The sequence below is a fragment of the Micrasema longulum genome, unplaced genomic scaffold (assembly GCF_059751315.1).
Source record: "Micrasema longulum isolate JH-2025_06_02 unplaced genomic scaffold, ASM5975131v1 h1tg001231l, whole genome shotgun sequence".
Lineage (NCBI taxonomy): Eukaryota > Metazoa > Arthropoda > Insecta > Trichoptera > Brachycentridae > Micrasema > Micrasema longulum.
Genome location: NW_028278418.1, coordinates 47944 through 64326, shown reverse-complemented (window position 1 = coordinate 64326; position 16383 = coordinate 47944). Strand labels below are relative to the sequence as shown.

Below are 16383 nucleotides of genomic sequence, written 5' to 3'. Positions count from 1 at the left end.
TTTAGTTGAGCCGTCACAATTGTTATCGTTCCGATACATTATCAAAGTAGGTATAGCTGAAAGCTAAAACCTTATCAATATTATTGTTTGCCAACGTCATTTTATTCAATAAAGCTAACAAATAAAACGAAATAGATACATGTTGATTTATTTATATATACGCCCAATGGGAATTTTTATGGACACATTTATACATAGAAAATTATTATAAAAACATTAGAAAGACTCAATGGTTTATAGTATACTTTGTGGGAGTGGAAGCGAGAGAGAGGTGTTTATAATTGAATTTGATTCAGTGATCGTTTGAAAGAAGACAACTTATTATCAAAGAAATCAAGACTGGTATGTTTGTTGGCAGACCTAAGAATTCTGGGCATAGGGGAATGAAAACCATAGTTAGTTCTATGGATATCGGCATGAAAGAGTAAGTTTTGTCTGAGGTTTCTAGTTGGGATATTTAATTTTATTGAGCTCAGTAGTTAAGGCGCATCAAAGAGTGAGTTGAGAAATTTAAATAGGACTATAAGGTCGGATTTATTTCGACGGTCTTGAAGAGAAGATATATTCAAGGTAGTTTCTAACTCATTATACGTATATAGGTATCTGGATAAGCCCAACCTCCAGCCTATAAAACTAAAAACTAAATTTCACCTTCCACGTACCTCCTCAAGTAGTAATTTTTTTAATGAATACAGTCATTATTTGGCGTTCTATAGGACTCCGGTAGCCTGCTGTACTCACTACAAGCAAGGTACCGCAGAGACCTTAGACCATACCTTGTCGTGCGTGATCCAGGTACGTGAATATTTTGACGCTGTCGCGTATTATACTGATGGACATCACGATTAAAGGTATAGCCAATATTAGTGAGAGAGTCTTTATTTACACCTTGAAGCACCGTTTTTGCAATCTCATAATAAAAAAGTATTTTCGCTCTGAGGTTTTTCTTCTGTGATCAATTACTTTTATGCCACTTAAGCACTGTTTTAGAAGTCTCATGAGTACAATATAAATACAATAAAACTCTCAAATACAATAGAAATCCTTGAGATAATTTGCATAAAAAATTGCGCTGTATTAAAAAATCCATAATAATATTATAAATGAGAAAGTGTACGTCTGTTTGTTTGTTTTTCTTTTACGTAGCAACAGGGCAACTAATTGACTTGATTTTTTGTATAGATATGGCCAGATAACTAACAAAGTGTCACATGCTACTTTTCACTTTCAAAAGTTAACTACTTTTAAAACAGAATAACGGGGCTAGGTCACCACATCCAAACAGATCGTCGTTATTTTTGCATATCAAAAGTTGGAGGACCGGCAATTGATACAGGGTATTTTTAATCCAGAGCAAGCATATCATTATATCTGGAAAAGTCTTATTAGTAAACGACAAAACCAATTAACTAATTTCTCTCTAATATCACGCGAGCGCAACCGCGGATAAAAGTTAGTATAAATATAAAAATACCACAAAATATCGAGTCCGTTACAAGCTAAATAAAATTTTCAAAGAAAACCGAAAAAAAAGTGTATCGGCGGTTAAGGATCATACACATGTCACAACATTTTTGTACGGCGAAAATCTACGTTTGGCCAGTTCGGCTTTTGTGTATAATTTTAGGAACATTTTTTGTTTTATTTATTATATTATAAAAATAATTGGTAGACGTTTTATACATACATACATTATTATTTAGCGTTGCTGCCTCTCTAATGGAGAACAATGTTCGTGTTTAAAGGGGGGAGAGGGAGTTCTTTTATAATTTTTGGTATAAATATTTTTTTTAGGTAAGTTCCTTGATTTTGTTAATAATTCAAAAATACAATATACAAGAACAAATGAATAAATTGAATACAGTATGGAAGTTAGAATGGAGCGGTTTTCTTTTTTTTTAGTTTTTCTCTTTTACAGTTTCTTTTTTAATTATTTTTTTATACACCAACTATACTTGTAAACACTGTTCTATCGTTTTTTTCTTTATATTGTATTTTCGAAATTTATATTGTTTATACACTCATCTTTTTTTTTCTTTTTTTTATACCAACTATACTTCTAAACACTGTTCTATCTTTTGTTTGTTTATATTGTATTTTTTTTAATTTTATGTTGTTTATTTACTCGTGTTTTATATAACTTACATGTGTGTAAAAGCCTTATGGGCGTGAACAATTAATAAAATAAAATAAAATTATCATTTGTCAAAGTAAAAAACATTCCAACTGTTGTGTAGATTTGATTTTTCACTCTTTCACCAAAGTGCTATTATCTCAGTTTCACGTTTCTATGGCTGGCTGCTTTCTGCATGACTATATTCAAATAATGTAAGTGTTTTTTTAATACAATGATCCAATGTGACTGACTCGTTTTTTAAAACTTTAACATAAATATTTTTAATAAGTAAGACAGTGAACTAGTCTTATTATATCATGATGTATAATAATGATTAAACGCCAACAATCACAGCCGATGACGATTGGCGAAGCCAGTCATCGGTTATCTCAATCGTCGTTGGTTTTGGTACTTGATACACTACTGGCGCAGTTCCCCGACTTGAGATTTCTGGGTTAATGTCCAATTTGTCAACGAAACTAAAAAAAGTAAACGAGATGACGATTCTAAAAAATTGTGAAACGCAACGGCCAAAATAGAAGTATTTGCTTGCTAACGAATCACGCGGCTGTGAAAAGATGATAAACTCCAAAGTAAATGAACTAAAAACACCACCATCATCATCATAACTCTATTTTATTTTTATTTTTCAGTTCACAAACAGTAAAAGATATCACAATATACAGTTCATAAAATAATAACACTAAACATCTTTCACCCATTATTATGTGAACACCAACAATGATGAAAGAAAAATGTTAAATAGACCGAAATTTAGTTTAGAATATGGAAATAGATATAGATTTGTTAAGAAATAATGTTTTTAATAAAATGCTTTGTGCCTATTAAATGTGTACAGACTTTAGTTTTAAATTCAGGTACTCCGGTTTTGTATTTATTTTTTTTCTTATAATTGCGATATCATTTACTTATTTTTTGCTTCTTTTTTTGCATTTTTCTAAATATTATTTGAAAACATAAATTATAGGTACTTTTTTTTCGCTCCTTATATTTAAGTTAGTGGTAATTATCATTATACAACTATGTAGTGTTATCATTTGTTTTAATGTAAAGGATCTTTACCGACAAGCCATATTGATCGGCTTGCTGAGTCCTGTAAAAAAAATAATTTTAAAAATGTTTTTTTTTAAATAATAAAAATGTAATATTGAATATGTAATTTCTAAATAAAAAAATCTACTTTTATTATTATTTTTTTTTACAGTACACATTAGAGGTAAACAATATTAAAATAAAATAAAGGATAATTATGTATATAGGAATGAAATGCATATTAACAGTAAAAACAGTAAACATAAAAATCCCAGAAAGGCATGACCTGTTCGTGGGTATACAAGAAATGTTTATGAATTTTTGCTCCTATAATAAATAGACAGTTTTAATATTTGTGTGTTACATATGAACTAGTGACGTCGTTCAAAGTAGTTCGTTTAAATTAATTTTTTAAAAATTTAATTCGTACATTTTCAGGAAACGTTGCCGAATAATTTAAAGCTCCAATTTTTACCGCGCGCAAGAAAACATTTCAGCAGTCAGATGGCAGAAGGGACCTTAGCAACACGTGATTGACATGGGAGAGGGCGAGAGTGCTGGCTGGTGATTGGGTCTCCTGGAGACGGTTGGGAAAAGAAGGAGAATAAAAAATAAAGCACTTAAACCATTAATAAATAGTAGTTTTAGATAATCGAGCTTCCAAAATAAATTTTACAGTTACAATGAATTATTTTATTCTTTGAGAACAAAAAATAAGCGTTATTAATTTATTACGTGGAGGTGACGGAAGCAGTCTTCCGATCACAATAAAATATTAGACATAGAAAAGTCGGTAAGTGGTCATATAAAAATATTTAATAAAGTTTTATAAATAAGTTAATTAAGCGAGAAATAAAATAAAATATAACTACTAAGAATAAAGAAAAAAACAAGCAAAATGAATTAACATAATTATAATAAAAACACTCGCCGGTCTTACTACAGAGTACTGACCCTATTCTAAGGGAAATTTAAGAAAATACTTTTGACGTTTACACGCTCATGAAGTTCTATAAATACTGATAGCAAAGTATAAGAAACAAATCCCGTACTTCATTGTTGAAGTCGCCGCAATAGTGACGTACCGCCGAAAATCACCGATCACTATCGATCGACAATATCGACTTTATATTGAATATCGAATTATATTGGATGTGTTCATTTTAAGGGGTTCGCAATTATTTATGCGCCAATTAAATATAGTTATGCAAAAAAAAAAAAAACTATTATGCGTGATGGTCACTCCGAGGTACGTTCACAAAATAGTAACTTTGGCTCTATTTTCTCTCATTGCCCAGAGATGTAAGAATACATAGTAATTTCGATGAATGAGATTAAAAGGCGTTTAAGGAAAACGTGTTTTTATGATTCTTATTTATTGACCAGAGGCATGAGCGCGGGTTATACGAGTCACGTTTTCGTCGTGTTACGCACAAAATACCGTCAAAAATCACTATTTCACTCACGATTATTATTATGTGATCCATACAACAATTCAGTATGTTAAAAGATAAGACTTCCGAGTTAATCTTAATAAAACAATGATTAATTTTATTATGATTGTATAAATCTATTTCTGTTACTATCTCTGTCGTCCAAAAAATATTGTGGGAGGCATATTATAACATTTTCTCTCGTATTATTTTTCTTTCCCTGATTTATGTATTCCTATTGAATGGCCAAATAAAACAAATAAGTTAATGATTTTACGTTTTATTTTTTATTTTTACCTTAACCGTTTTATTTTAAGTAAGTATCAAGCTATTTAGTCGTAAATATGAAAACCCGTTTCTATTCACCCCATCTGACTGAAAATTATTACAAAGTGATAAATCGAAAGAAAAAAAGACTGCCGCAACACTATTGTAAGCGGTCAAAAGTAGATTCTTTTATTGCCTGAACTGTAGTTAAACTGGCAATATAAAATAATTAGATTTGATGTATAAATGTATTTTTTAACTGTGTTTATGTATGATGATTGTCTGTTATTTTTTTGTGAATTGTTTTGTAAAAAAAAAGCAAACTCTCATGTTATGTTCCATTATTATTATTGTTATGCCATCTGTAATTATTATTGTTTATGTACGATATAATAATACATACTATATTACTTACGCTTCAGAATATCATAAATAGTGATAAAGCGCGGTTTGGCCACAGTTCGGTAGAAACCAAGGAAAACAGAAATATTTATATTTTTAAAATGGGTTTTTTAACCGTACGTCAATAAATCGTAGGTTGCAATGAGGAACTTCAGCCCTACGGGAAATTAGATACAAAAAATGTTTTCTGGCGCACGGTAAAAATCTACTACCCACTACTTTGATCGACGTCACTGGTTAATATGAACCAACCAATGATATGAGCTGTGAAGGATATCCGGTTGGCTTACCGCAAACGAACCAAACGGAAGAACCAACAGAGAACAACCTCTGATGTCACACGCACAGTTATTTCAGAAATACAAAACTTTAAACAATCATAGCATATAATACGATATATAAAAATAAAAAGATTTTTTTGCTTAGTTTAATAGTCTATAAAAAAAAAAAAAAAACTTCCTCATGGGTGCATCAATGCACTGCATTCTACTCAGAGATAAGCGGAAGTTTGTCTAAGTTTTTGAAAATGCTATTTAAACTGTCGATTTATAGTAGGCGTCTAAATTATAATCTAATAATACATTGACGCACTAAATTTGGTGAGCGCGCATTTGCGGTCGCAGGCCCTATGGCATGGAATGCTCTCCCAGCAGAGGTGCGAGGCTGTGAAAGTGAAGTGATGTTTCGGAAAAAACTTAAAACCCACTTGTTCTCTAAATCATTTGAATAAATCCGTAGCACGTGACAACAAAATAAATTATTTTAATTAAATTACAAATTTAAAAGCTTCAATTAAATTAACTTAACAATAGAATCACCAAGTAAAGCGCCCTTGAGGTATTTTATTACGAAAATGGCGCTGTATAAGTTATCCATAATTAATTAATTTAATGACGTACAATATACAATACATGGACATGCCCTATAGAATAAAAGATTTTCAAAGGTAGTGACACGAAAACGTACCCATAGTTACCAAGTACTGTTTATTATATCAGGGCTGCATTCAACGAGCATGAATATGCTACCAAAAATTGGAGGATACTCATTTTTGGTGCATAAAAAAAGTTTGCATTTCGTTAACTTGAATTCCTTACAATTTCAAAAAGAATGTAAAAATAATATTAATTCACGTTTATTATATTTTTTAAAAACCTGTTCCTATCAATGCATCATTGTTACTAAGAGTTTCGCAATTGCGCCGCCAGGCGTAGTTTAAGTTTACAAAAAAAATCTATTTTAATATTGTTTTAAGCTTTATTATCACTCGTGAACAAATATTTACCGATTAAAAGTTACACAATCCTTTTTGCAATGTTTATCCGAAAGGTTTGTACACGTTATCATGACACAAGTGGGCATTTTTGTTTCGATTAGCGCTTAGCTGGCGGTCAAAGAACGACTAAATACCCGTTGGGCATTACTGAGCGTTTGGGGATGAGTTAAGTGTCATCATTTTTGAGGGTTCAGGGCATGTCTGTATATGCATGAATACGTCAATGGTCAATGTGTTATTAGATTAGAATTTAGACGCGTACTGTAAATTGACAGTTTAAATAATATTTTCATAAAAATTTCGACAGCTAAGGTCGAAGTAAAATGACATTTTAAAATGGCTTTCGAATATTTGGCCTTTACAGAAAATATAAATTTCTGCTGACAATATTAATGTTGTGTGTACAAATACCAAGTACTCTTCTAAAAGAGACGATGTTGATACAACGCGATGATTACTCGAGGTCGAAGTTTATTGATATAAATGTATTTTAAAATAGAAATGTCAATCACTTTTTAAATAAAAAAAATACAAGGCTAAATAATAATGATATCGTTGACATTAAAGACAGGTCCACACGAGGACAATACTCTCTCGTCCCAGCTCCGTGAACAGCCTCGACCGCGCAGGATAGGGCACTAGGACAGTATAAAAATTCGGCTGTAGTCCACGTGTCAACGCTGCGAAAATAAATACGCGACAACGTTCGCTACAAAAGAGTTCGCGAATTTTTTTATTTATTTTATCCCAAGACGTATCGGAATTGTCGGAGGGGGAACTAAATAATAGAAGGTATTTTTTCTGCCGACATTTTCGGGAGTAAAAATTCGCGGGAGCGACAGGTACGCGCCGAGAAAGTCGCTATTGTCCTACGGTCCCGTCAGCGCGCCTTTGCACGAGGACAATGCGGCCGCGGGCAGTGGTAAGGGTAGTCCATTGACCTTCGGAGATAGCCTACCCGTCTATCTCTGGGACAATGTCTCGGTCTATTATCCTGTCCTCCGAATCGCTGTTCACACGTGGACTATAGGTCGGAAGCTGGGACAGGACAATATTGTAATGCCCTCGTGCAAACGCTACCTAATAGTGTCCCCATATTTATGTAATTTAACAAAAAAATATACATAATATTATGTACATGTTGGTATCATAAATTTATTGTGATGATGGGTTTTAAAAAAAATGTATATCAGTAGTTAGATAGTCAAAATAATCTAAAACTTGGACGAATAACATAAACGTGATTAAAACCTATGCAATGAGACGACCGGAAAGATAATCTTTTCAATCAGCTTACTGTTCCTCGTGTTGATATTGTATACAACGATGGACAATCGTTTAACCTATTCATCTACTCCCCTTGAATGGGCTTTCGATTTATATCACTTAACAAGTCTACTTTCTTATCATTCAACAACACCCCATTTAAAATTTTCTATTGAAGAAGAATCGAATTCTTGAACACGGTACCGAGGCTGTTCAATCAGCTCGTGTCGAGGTTGAAGGCGTTTATCTTATAGTCTGGGCCAGTCTGTGGTCTGGGTAGATTCCGGTGTATTAAAGAAAGACTTTTATTAATGATACAACAATTTATTGGGTCATTTAGCCATTTTGTGTTCAGAGTCCCTATTGTATTTATGGTTTTGTTTATTTTATTAGGTAAACAAACAGTATGTACACATATATTGCCAATTTCTTTGTATATTAGTGTAAGAAACTCATGCACACACCAAAAAAATGTTTACACTTAATACAATAATTTAAATTATGTTCAATATAATAAATGTAAAAGAAAAGTAACGAAATGAAAAAATATGTATATAATAATAATAATAAAGTTAAATATCTGTTTCTCTCAAAATTTCTATAATTTTTTACCTAAATTTACATATGTACATTGTCACAAAAAACTTCAGCCTCGGTAAATATATTGTTATATTGGTCGCACATTCTAGGTATTGTAGATTGTTTAAAATAGTTTGTTGACGCGTTTTCAGTGTAAAACAGAAGATTTTGTCATGTCGGTCTAGATGGCACACGGAATGGAAATCTTTCAAGTGGGTTAGGAGAATCAATTTTATTATTTATTCATTTGAATAAAAATAACCGGTCTAACATTATTCTTCGGTTTTTAAGAGAGTTTAATTTCTTTCCATTGAATTTGTGTTCTTGTATTTATTCATTTTATACTCGCTAACACTATGTAACTTATAGTTTATAATTACCAAATCTGTGTATTTGTCATAATGTAAAAGCCCGCTAGGGCGTTTAAATTAAATAAATATCTAAAAACAGTATTTAAAGCATCAACATAAAATGTATTTATTAACTTAATTTTTTTTTCTAAAATAGGAAAGTATCGATTTAAGACAGCTTGATACGGCCAGTGTATTCCGTTCCATTAATTAGATCAATCGATATTTTTGACTACGAAATGATTTAGTTGAATAACGTTCGTGAATGTATATGTAAATGTGGATAGTAGGTACCGACTCATTGAAATAAACAACAATGTCCTTAAAACTCCTGACCTCAAGTTTGGTTAACCTCGCTATCTGTGTATATGTATGTGTGCGTGTGTATGTACAACAAAACACTAATTTATTCAACCGTTAAATTCTCAAATGATCGCTTTCTGCGAAAATGCCTGGGATGTTCTACATATAAAGTTTGTTACGAAAACTTGGTATATCAATGAGTTTCCACCTGCTGATTCATCACACTAAAAAAACATGTTTATACGCGGGACCAGAGCCCTTATTCTGTCACAATTTAGGTTCGTAAGTTCGTTCGTTTCTCATACACCGTATTTTGCTCTTGTTCCCGCTACATACGATACGAATGAATTTACGAAACGAAGTAGTTACGGCTGTGATTAAACGATAAGAAAAACGTAGAAATTAAGGTCAGGAGTACATTATAATAATATTATAATTGTCGTACCTATGAAAAGTTGTAGATTGAATTGCAGAAAATTATAACAAGGTTAATTCAAATTTTATTATCAGTTATAAACCACAAATGACAAAACCGAATGAATTCAAACGTTTAATTTAACCCTTCATTGCTTAATTTTCAAGCGAGTTTTTTTTTATTAAAAATTAAATTTCATACGCTAAAAAATTATGTAAAAATATTTTTAAAAATCGTAAACAGAAAATATTAGGAAAAATTGGTGTGTATCAAATTTGCTACACTACGTGATGGTCACACTCATGGAAATATTAGGCACTTATTTTTAAAAAATGTGTTTATCTTAAAAATTTATTAGGAAAGCGAGAAAGTAATTTTGATATTTTGCTATACATAACTATACAGCAATAACTATACTATACAGCAACAAAAAATATGGAAAAATATTTTTAAAAATCGTAGAGAGAAAATATTAGGAAAAAATGGTATGTATCAAATTTGCTACACTACGTGATGGTCACACTCGTGGAAATACGAGGTACTTATTTTTAAAAATGTGTTTATCTTAAAAACATTTATTGATGGAAAGCGAGAAAGTAATTTTGATATTTTGCTATACATAACTATACAGCACATTGCCATTTGAATTTAGGAAATTTACAGCGTTGCCTCGTTGATTCATATACCATCCAATGACTCATTTCATCTTTGTGAACTTCAGATGGAGGAACCTTAGCCATCGGACCTTTACGTTTTTTTTGTACTATCCTGGCTATGTATCTAATTCGTAACATCACAAAATCAATAGTGTTATTTATTGAAAAAACTTATTTATAACTAATCAAAATCCCAGTCAGACGCTTAACCTTAAAATCAAAGTACCCCTCTGTGAAACTAGACTAGGACAGAGACATGCACTCTTCTTCGCTCCCAGACTATACAATGCATTTACTAATAACGTAAGACATGAGAAGTTCAACCAACCACACATTAAATATAGATGTCAAAAAATGTATCATGGAATGAGATGGGTTTGATTTCTTTAGCTAAATTGCTAGCAAAATATGTTACATTTTGGTTTTTGTTTGTACTAAACTATTTATATTGTGTTTTTTTATACAAGTGTATGCAAATATGTGTGTATGTATGGATATGTGTATGTGCATGTATGTATCAGTACGTATGTGTTATTTTGTTCATAAATTCGTGCCCTCACGTTAAATTGATTAAACCAGTATACCCACGCACAGACTATACCTATGTGGGGGTTTTTTTTTCTTAACATTAAATTCTATTATAATTCACGTGTACTGTAAACCTATGTTATTATTATAAGAAGAGTGTATACATGGTCAATATAGTGCAGGCAATTGGTAAAATAAACCAAAGTAGGGAACAAAATGCCGAACACTCCTCTAGTAGCACGGAAGGCCTGTTGAATACTGCCAACAGGCCGGCTTCTCCTGAAGAGTTTTAAGTGGTTTTCTTTCCACATTAGCAAATGCTGAGAAGTTCCTGATTAGCCCACATTAGTATATCCTTCCCGATCCCAACAGTTTATCCCATTTAGATAAATTTAAAGAAATTTAATTGCAGAAAAATCCACTTTTAAAAATAAACCTTGTATATTAAAAGCAAGGTAAACAATAAAGCAACTCCCATATAAAAAATATATATTATTAGAAAAAAAAAAACAATAAATACATTTTTTTTATGTTTTAGGTAATTTATGGTAATTTTTGTGGTATGTATCAAATGAGATACACCATGCAATTAAGGGTTAAAATAAAACTTCCTATTGGTTAACCTTCTATGATGAAACACGCTATGTTCAGATGATATACCTACACACTAGTATTCAGTTTTTGTTCAGACATAGAACATTACAATGCAATTTGCGGTTAGTCGAGCTGAGATGAATATTTTTAAATCTATTGATTGATAAAGTTAAAAAAATATATGTATTTATTATAATTTTTAGCGATAAAAATATATTATATAAGCAATCCTAAAACCAAACAACATACTTATGTGGATACTTACAATGGTAAGCATTATTTACGGTGCCAATTTATCTGCTGGTTTAATACGCTATTCGCCGAAGCAAAAACTTGGCGAAACATGTTACAGGCATAAAATTCAGAATTTTATTTTTAAATAAATAATATTGGCCTTAAAAACCAGGTAATCTACGGAGCTTGTAACGGCGCGGCGAACCAAACCACTTTGTATGTAAAATTGTAAAACTAAACCACTTTGGCGTGGAGTGTGTACCACTAGTATGTATTTCCATGAACCCATTGTGCGAGATTAGCGATTCAGCGCGCTGACCTCACCTCACTAGTTTATTATACCGACCACTCATACGTCGAAAGTTCCTGATCGAACCAGCGCTAAATTTAAAACATATGTGGTCAAATGAATCATAGCGTTATTTAAAATGAAGGAATTTTAATGGTTATAAAAAAAATACTGTGGAAATATAAATGTTGACTATCCGAAAACATGTCTTCAACAAAAATGGAAAAATGAAATACCATAATTGAGTTGAACAAAATGTCACGTACATACAAATCAGCTGAGGGGTCCTTTCTTTAGTGACTTTGTTTAAAACGCCTTTCCAGGGCCCCGATTACAATGGGAAGTTGACATTTATCTTCAATTTTATCTACAAGTTAAATTACGTTTTCAGTATGAAAAGCAGAATATGCATACATTTTTTTTCTAAACATGTTCAATTATAAGTTACCGACGAAGATACTTTCAATGTTCATGCAAATATACTCATTTTCGTACACAAATATCGGCTTTTCTTTATAGACAGTCGAAGATAACTCTGTCAACTTCCCATTGTCATCCGGGCACGGGTGTTAATACCAGGGCCCGGTGTCCTTGTCAAAGGAGAAAATACGATGCAAATATAGACGCTGGCTAAGATCAGGAACGTAAAATAATTAAGAAATGAACAACTTTGGGAAAAAATATATTCGACCACTATTTTTTTAAATCCGAGCGTGAAATAAATAGATCGTTTGACAAAACCATAGATTGATACGAATATTACACGAAGGTACTCCCGAAGATATAGGATCTAGGCAAGTTTACATTCGGAAACTCGCCCAAGAGGTCAATATTTTCACAATCTCACATATCTGTAAATACATAGTTACATTTGTTGTTGGGTGACAGATAAAAGGCTGGCACTTCACGTTTTGGTACACGTCAAAAGTTCTTATTTTTTCTTCTACATCTCTCCATTGAGTCACTTCCTTGGTTGACCACATTATCGAACCACTCTCAAACGCGCCGGAAAATTAACGGAGTTCAGAATTATTATGCTCGCTATGTAGCAAAATGAATGGGGAAAGAGATACGCGTATTTGATGGAAACAAATCCAAGAGACAGAAACCAGAAGCTTTTCGGTTAGGATTCCCAGCTTGAGAATCGAATGGGACTAATTGTCATTAAAATTTTGGGAGACAGAAGAAAATACATGTATGCGTAAATTTTTTTGGAAGGAATGAAATCCCTGGTAAAACATACGTTTAAAAAATAACAGAAAAAAAATCCAGCAAGGGACCAAAACTCCCACCAGTTTTTCACAAGCACGGGTGTAGCGTTATACATCTCATCATCATTCCCTTTCCGCACCCCTAATTGTGCATAGGGCACTGCATAGGTACACCAATCCTATACATCATAGTATAAATTATATACCATTATTTAGATTTTCAAGACCGTTCTAATATTCATACAAAATATTCAAAGGTAAACAAGTCTGCCTACAAAACGCGGTGTGTATCAATCAACTACATCTACATCATGATGTAGTACTCTTTGTGACCAAGGCGATGGCAATCCTCGCACGGTGCACAGTCAAGGGCGAAGAGTCGCTAGCAACCAGCAACTAGCAACTAGCAACTCGGCAGACTCAGCAGACTGCAGATGGAGTGGAGCGTAGAGGTAGAACTACCGGTAACTGGGGACTGACTGGTGACGTGACCGGCGAGTGCGACATTGATATGCGGATCGCTCAGGTAGAGTGAGTCACGGCCTTTGGTATTCCATTACGCGATAATTTTACCATCGCGTTCGTTCAACACGTATTTGTGTTATTTATTTCTTAATCACAATATTGATACAGACAGTAGACTCATTATGGGTGCAGCTAACCATCTCTTTATATAAACCTTCTTGTTCATAGTAAACTTTCATAATCCAATATTGACAATGTAGAAATCCACTGAAAACCACGCGGTATCGTCAGTGAAATCCAGATTATTATTAATTTAATTAATAATATATAAATGTTTGTTTTCATACTGTTTTGTTTTATTAAGTCATCCCACGGGTAAATATTGTTCCTAATATTGATTTTCCCTCTACTTAATTGCAATGAGGAAGTTCAGTGGATTAAAAAAAAAATGTTTATAGACTATTAATATTAAGCCAAAAAGATTTTTTTTCAATATTTATACATCGTATTATATTTTTAAGTTTTGTATTTCTGAAATAACTCCGCGTGTGACGTCAGAGGTTCTCTTCCGCTTATTCTCTGCCAGTTCTGCCGATTGGACCGTTTACGATAAGCAAATCGGATATCTTTCAAAGCTCTCTTATCATTGTTTGATTCATATAAACCGGTGACGTCGTGACGTTCAAGAAATATTACCGTACAATTTAATGCTCAAATTTTACCGCGCGCAGGAATACATTTTTGATATCCAATTTCCCGAAGGGCTGTAGTTCCTCATTGGTGTACCGATGCACCATCGTAAATATCGCTCCTTTAATAATAAACTGAAATAACTCAAAAATCATGATTGTTGGGAAATTGCAGTTAAAGTTTTGCAAGTTTGGCGTCAACTATGTTTTGAAGAATATTTTTTAATATGGACATTCTACAGAGATGTAAAGGTGTTTCACGCATTGTGAATAAAATATTCTTTCAATTTATATTTATAAATATCTAGTGTTAAGCATATTTTATAAGATATTTAAGTTTAAAAATACTATTAGTGACTTAGTTCTGTTTTTGATTAAAAAGAAAAATTATTTTTAAATTTCGACTTAACACAAAACTTATTATTACAGTTTTGTTTTAAAAAAACTGATATTATGTATTAAACTTTAGGATATAATGTACTTTATTAGTAAAATATAAAATGACAATATTTGACTTTAGGAGTTATTACTGTTTAACACTAACAAAAAAGTCAATTATTATAATAACTTAGGTTTAATTCTATTTAATGTTAAATCAATGATAAAATTATGAATTGATCTGTAATTTAAGGTACCTATATAAAAAGTTAGGGGCTTAGAATATAATAACCTGACTACTAACTTGTAAATATCTTTACAAATAAATTTAATAATTAAATATAATAAGAAACACATTTTATTTTTATAATAATTTTATTGAAATCTTAATACAAAATCAACAAAAAATAATTAAAAATGAACTTAGCTTAGCATAATAAAAGACCTTTATTATTTTTTTATAATAGCAGTCTTGTTCTCTTATATTATTATATTATTATCTTAATAATATTGAGATCACTTAGGAATGCAGCAGTTATAATCACAATCAGTAAATAATATTTCTCTTAGAACTCTGTAATATTGACAGTAATGAAACAATAATTTTATTTAAAAGGAAAACATGACTGACTGACTGATCTATCGGGCTCAAATTTGGCATACAGATAGCAGTTATGATGACGTAGGTATCCGTTAAGTAGGGATATTTGAAAATTGTTGCGGGGTCGGGTATTACGTATTAGTAATATTATAATATTCATTGGCAGAAACGAGATCAAAAATAATTCTTAAGAATAGATTTAAAAAATAATCAATAAACATTTAGTAAAAAAAAATCCGAATTTTAATAAGATGTCGTTATTTTTTATATGATTGTGATTACATTTTATTTAGGATGTCAATCACAAACCAGTATGTAACGATATCTTATTAAAAAATGGAATTATAAAAATTTGCGTAATATGAGGGGATTAATCCTTTAGTTATTAACTCTTTTAAGTCCTTCTTTTTATTTGCGCTTAGTTCCTGTTTTTTAGAATATACTTGTTTAATCGTTATTTCTTCGAGAGGTATCATTTTCTTTCGTTTATTTCTAACGTTCACTTCTTTATACTCACTGTCATAATAAGACGTTTTGTAACAAAATGTAAATGGATCGCTTTTAGTAATTTTTAAATGTTTGATTTCATTCCACATAACATTTTGACCATTTGTGTTGGTACTGAAATTATACCCCCACTCCTCTTGTAACTCTTTTAAATTTGAGAATGAGTTAAAACTCATTTCATGAACACTTATAGCTGGACTACTCTTTTTTGCGTTTTTGATTAAGGCAATATACTGGTCTGGAGTGTAAATAGGGCCAGACTTGAGATTTTTCTTGACCTCTTTTTTCTATAAGACTGTGTACACTATCGGCCTCATTTTGGGTGTGGCCCCTAATTAAAAATTTATGAGTTATACTGTTTATGTTTAAATAATACACAGCATACATATATAAGGTTGCAATGAACTTATTCTTGTTCTGTCCACAGCAATTGTCGGAGTAGAATATTATGTTTTTCGCAGCTTCTCCATCAGAACTAATGCCTTTCAAATATTCCCAGACACACGACCCAATCTCAATCGCTCCTCTTTTTGCATCTGACTCAGTCCAGAAATAACAGTAAACATTGTCATATGCATGTTTGCCTTCTTTATTATTGAGTTCGGTCAATGTCAGGTTGTAACTGTTCAACTTGCTTTTATAATAAAAAGCCGAAGTGTCACCTCTGGGACATTGCAATACCGCTTCTAAATCGTAAATTACGACTTTATTTTCATTGTTTACATTTCTCCTGTCATTCAATTTCTCCTTCCTACTTAGTTCTTTCTCTTT

The 16383-nt window shown here is 31.8% G+C and overlaps 1 protein-coding gene across 2 annotated transcripts in view; it reads right to left on the bottom strand.

Moving 5' to 3' along the window:
- Madm (MLF1-adaptor molecule) overlaps window positions 1-16383 on the bottom strand; it is a 97066-nt gene that overhangs the window by 67461 nt on the left and 13222 nt on the right. The gene's annotated exons all lie outside the window — the stretch shown is intronic.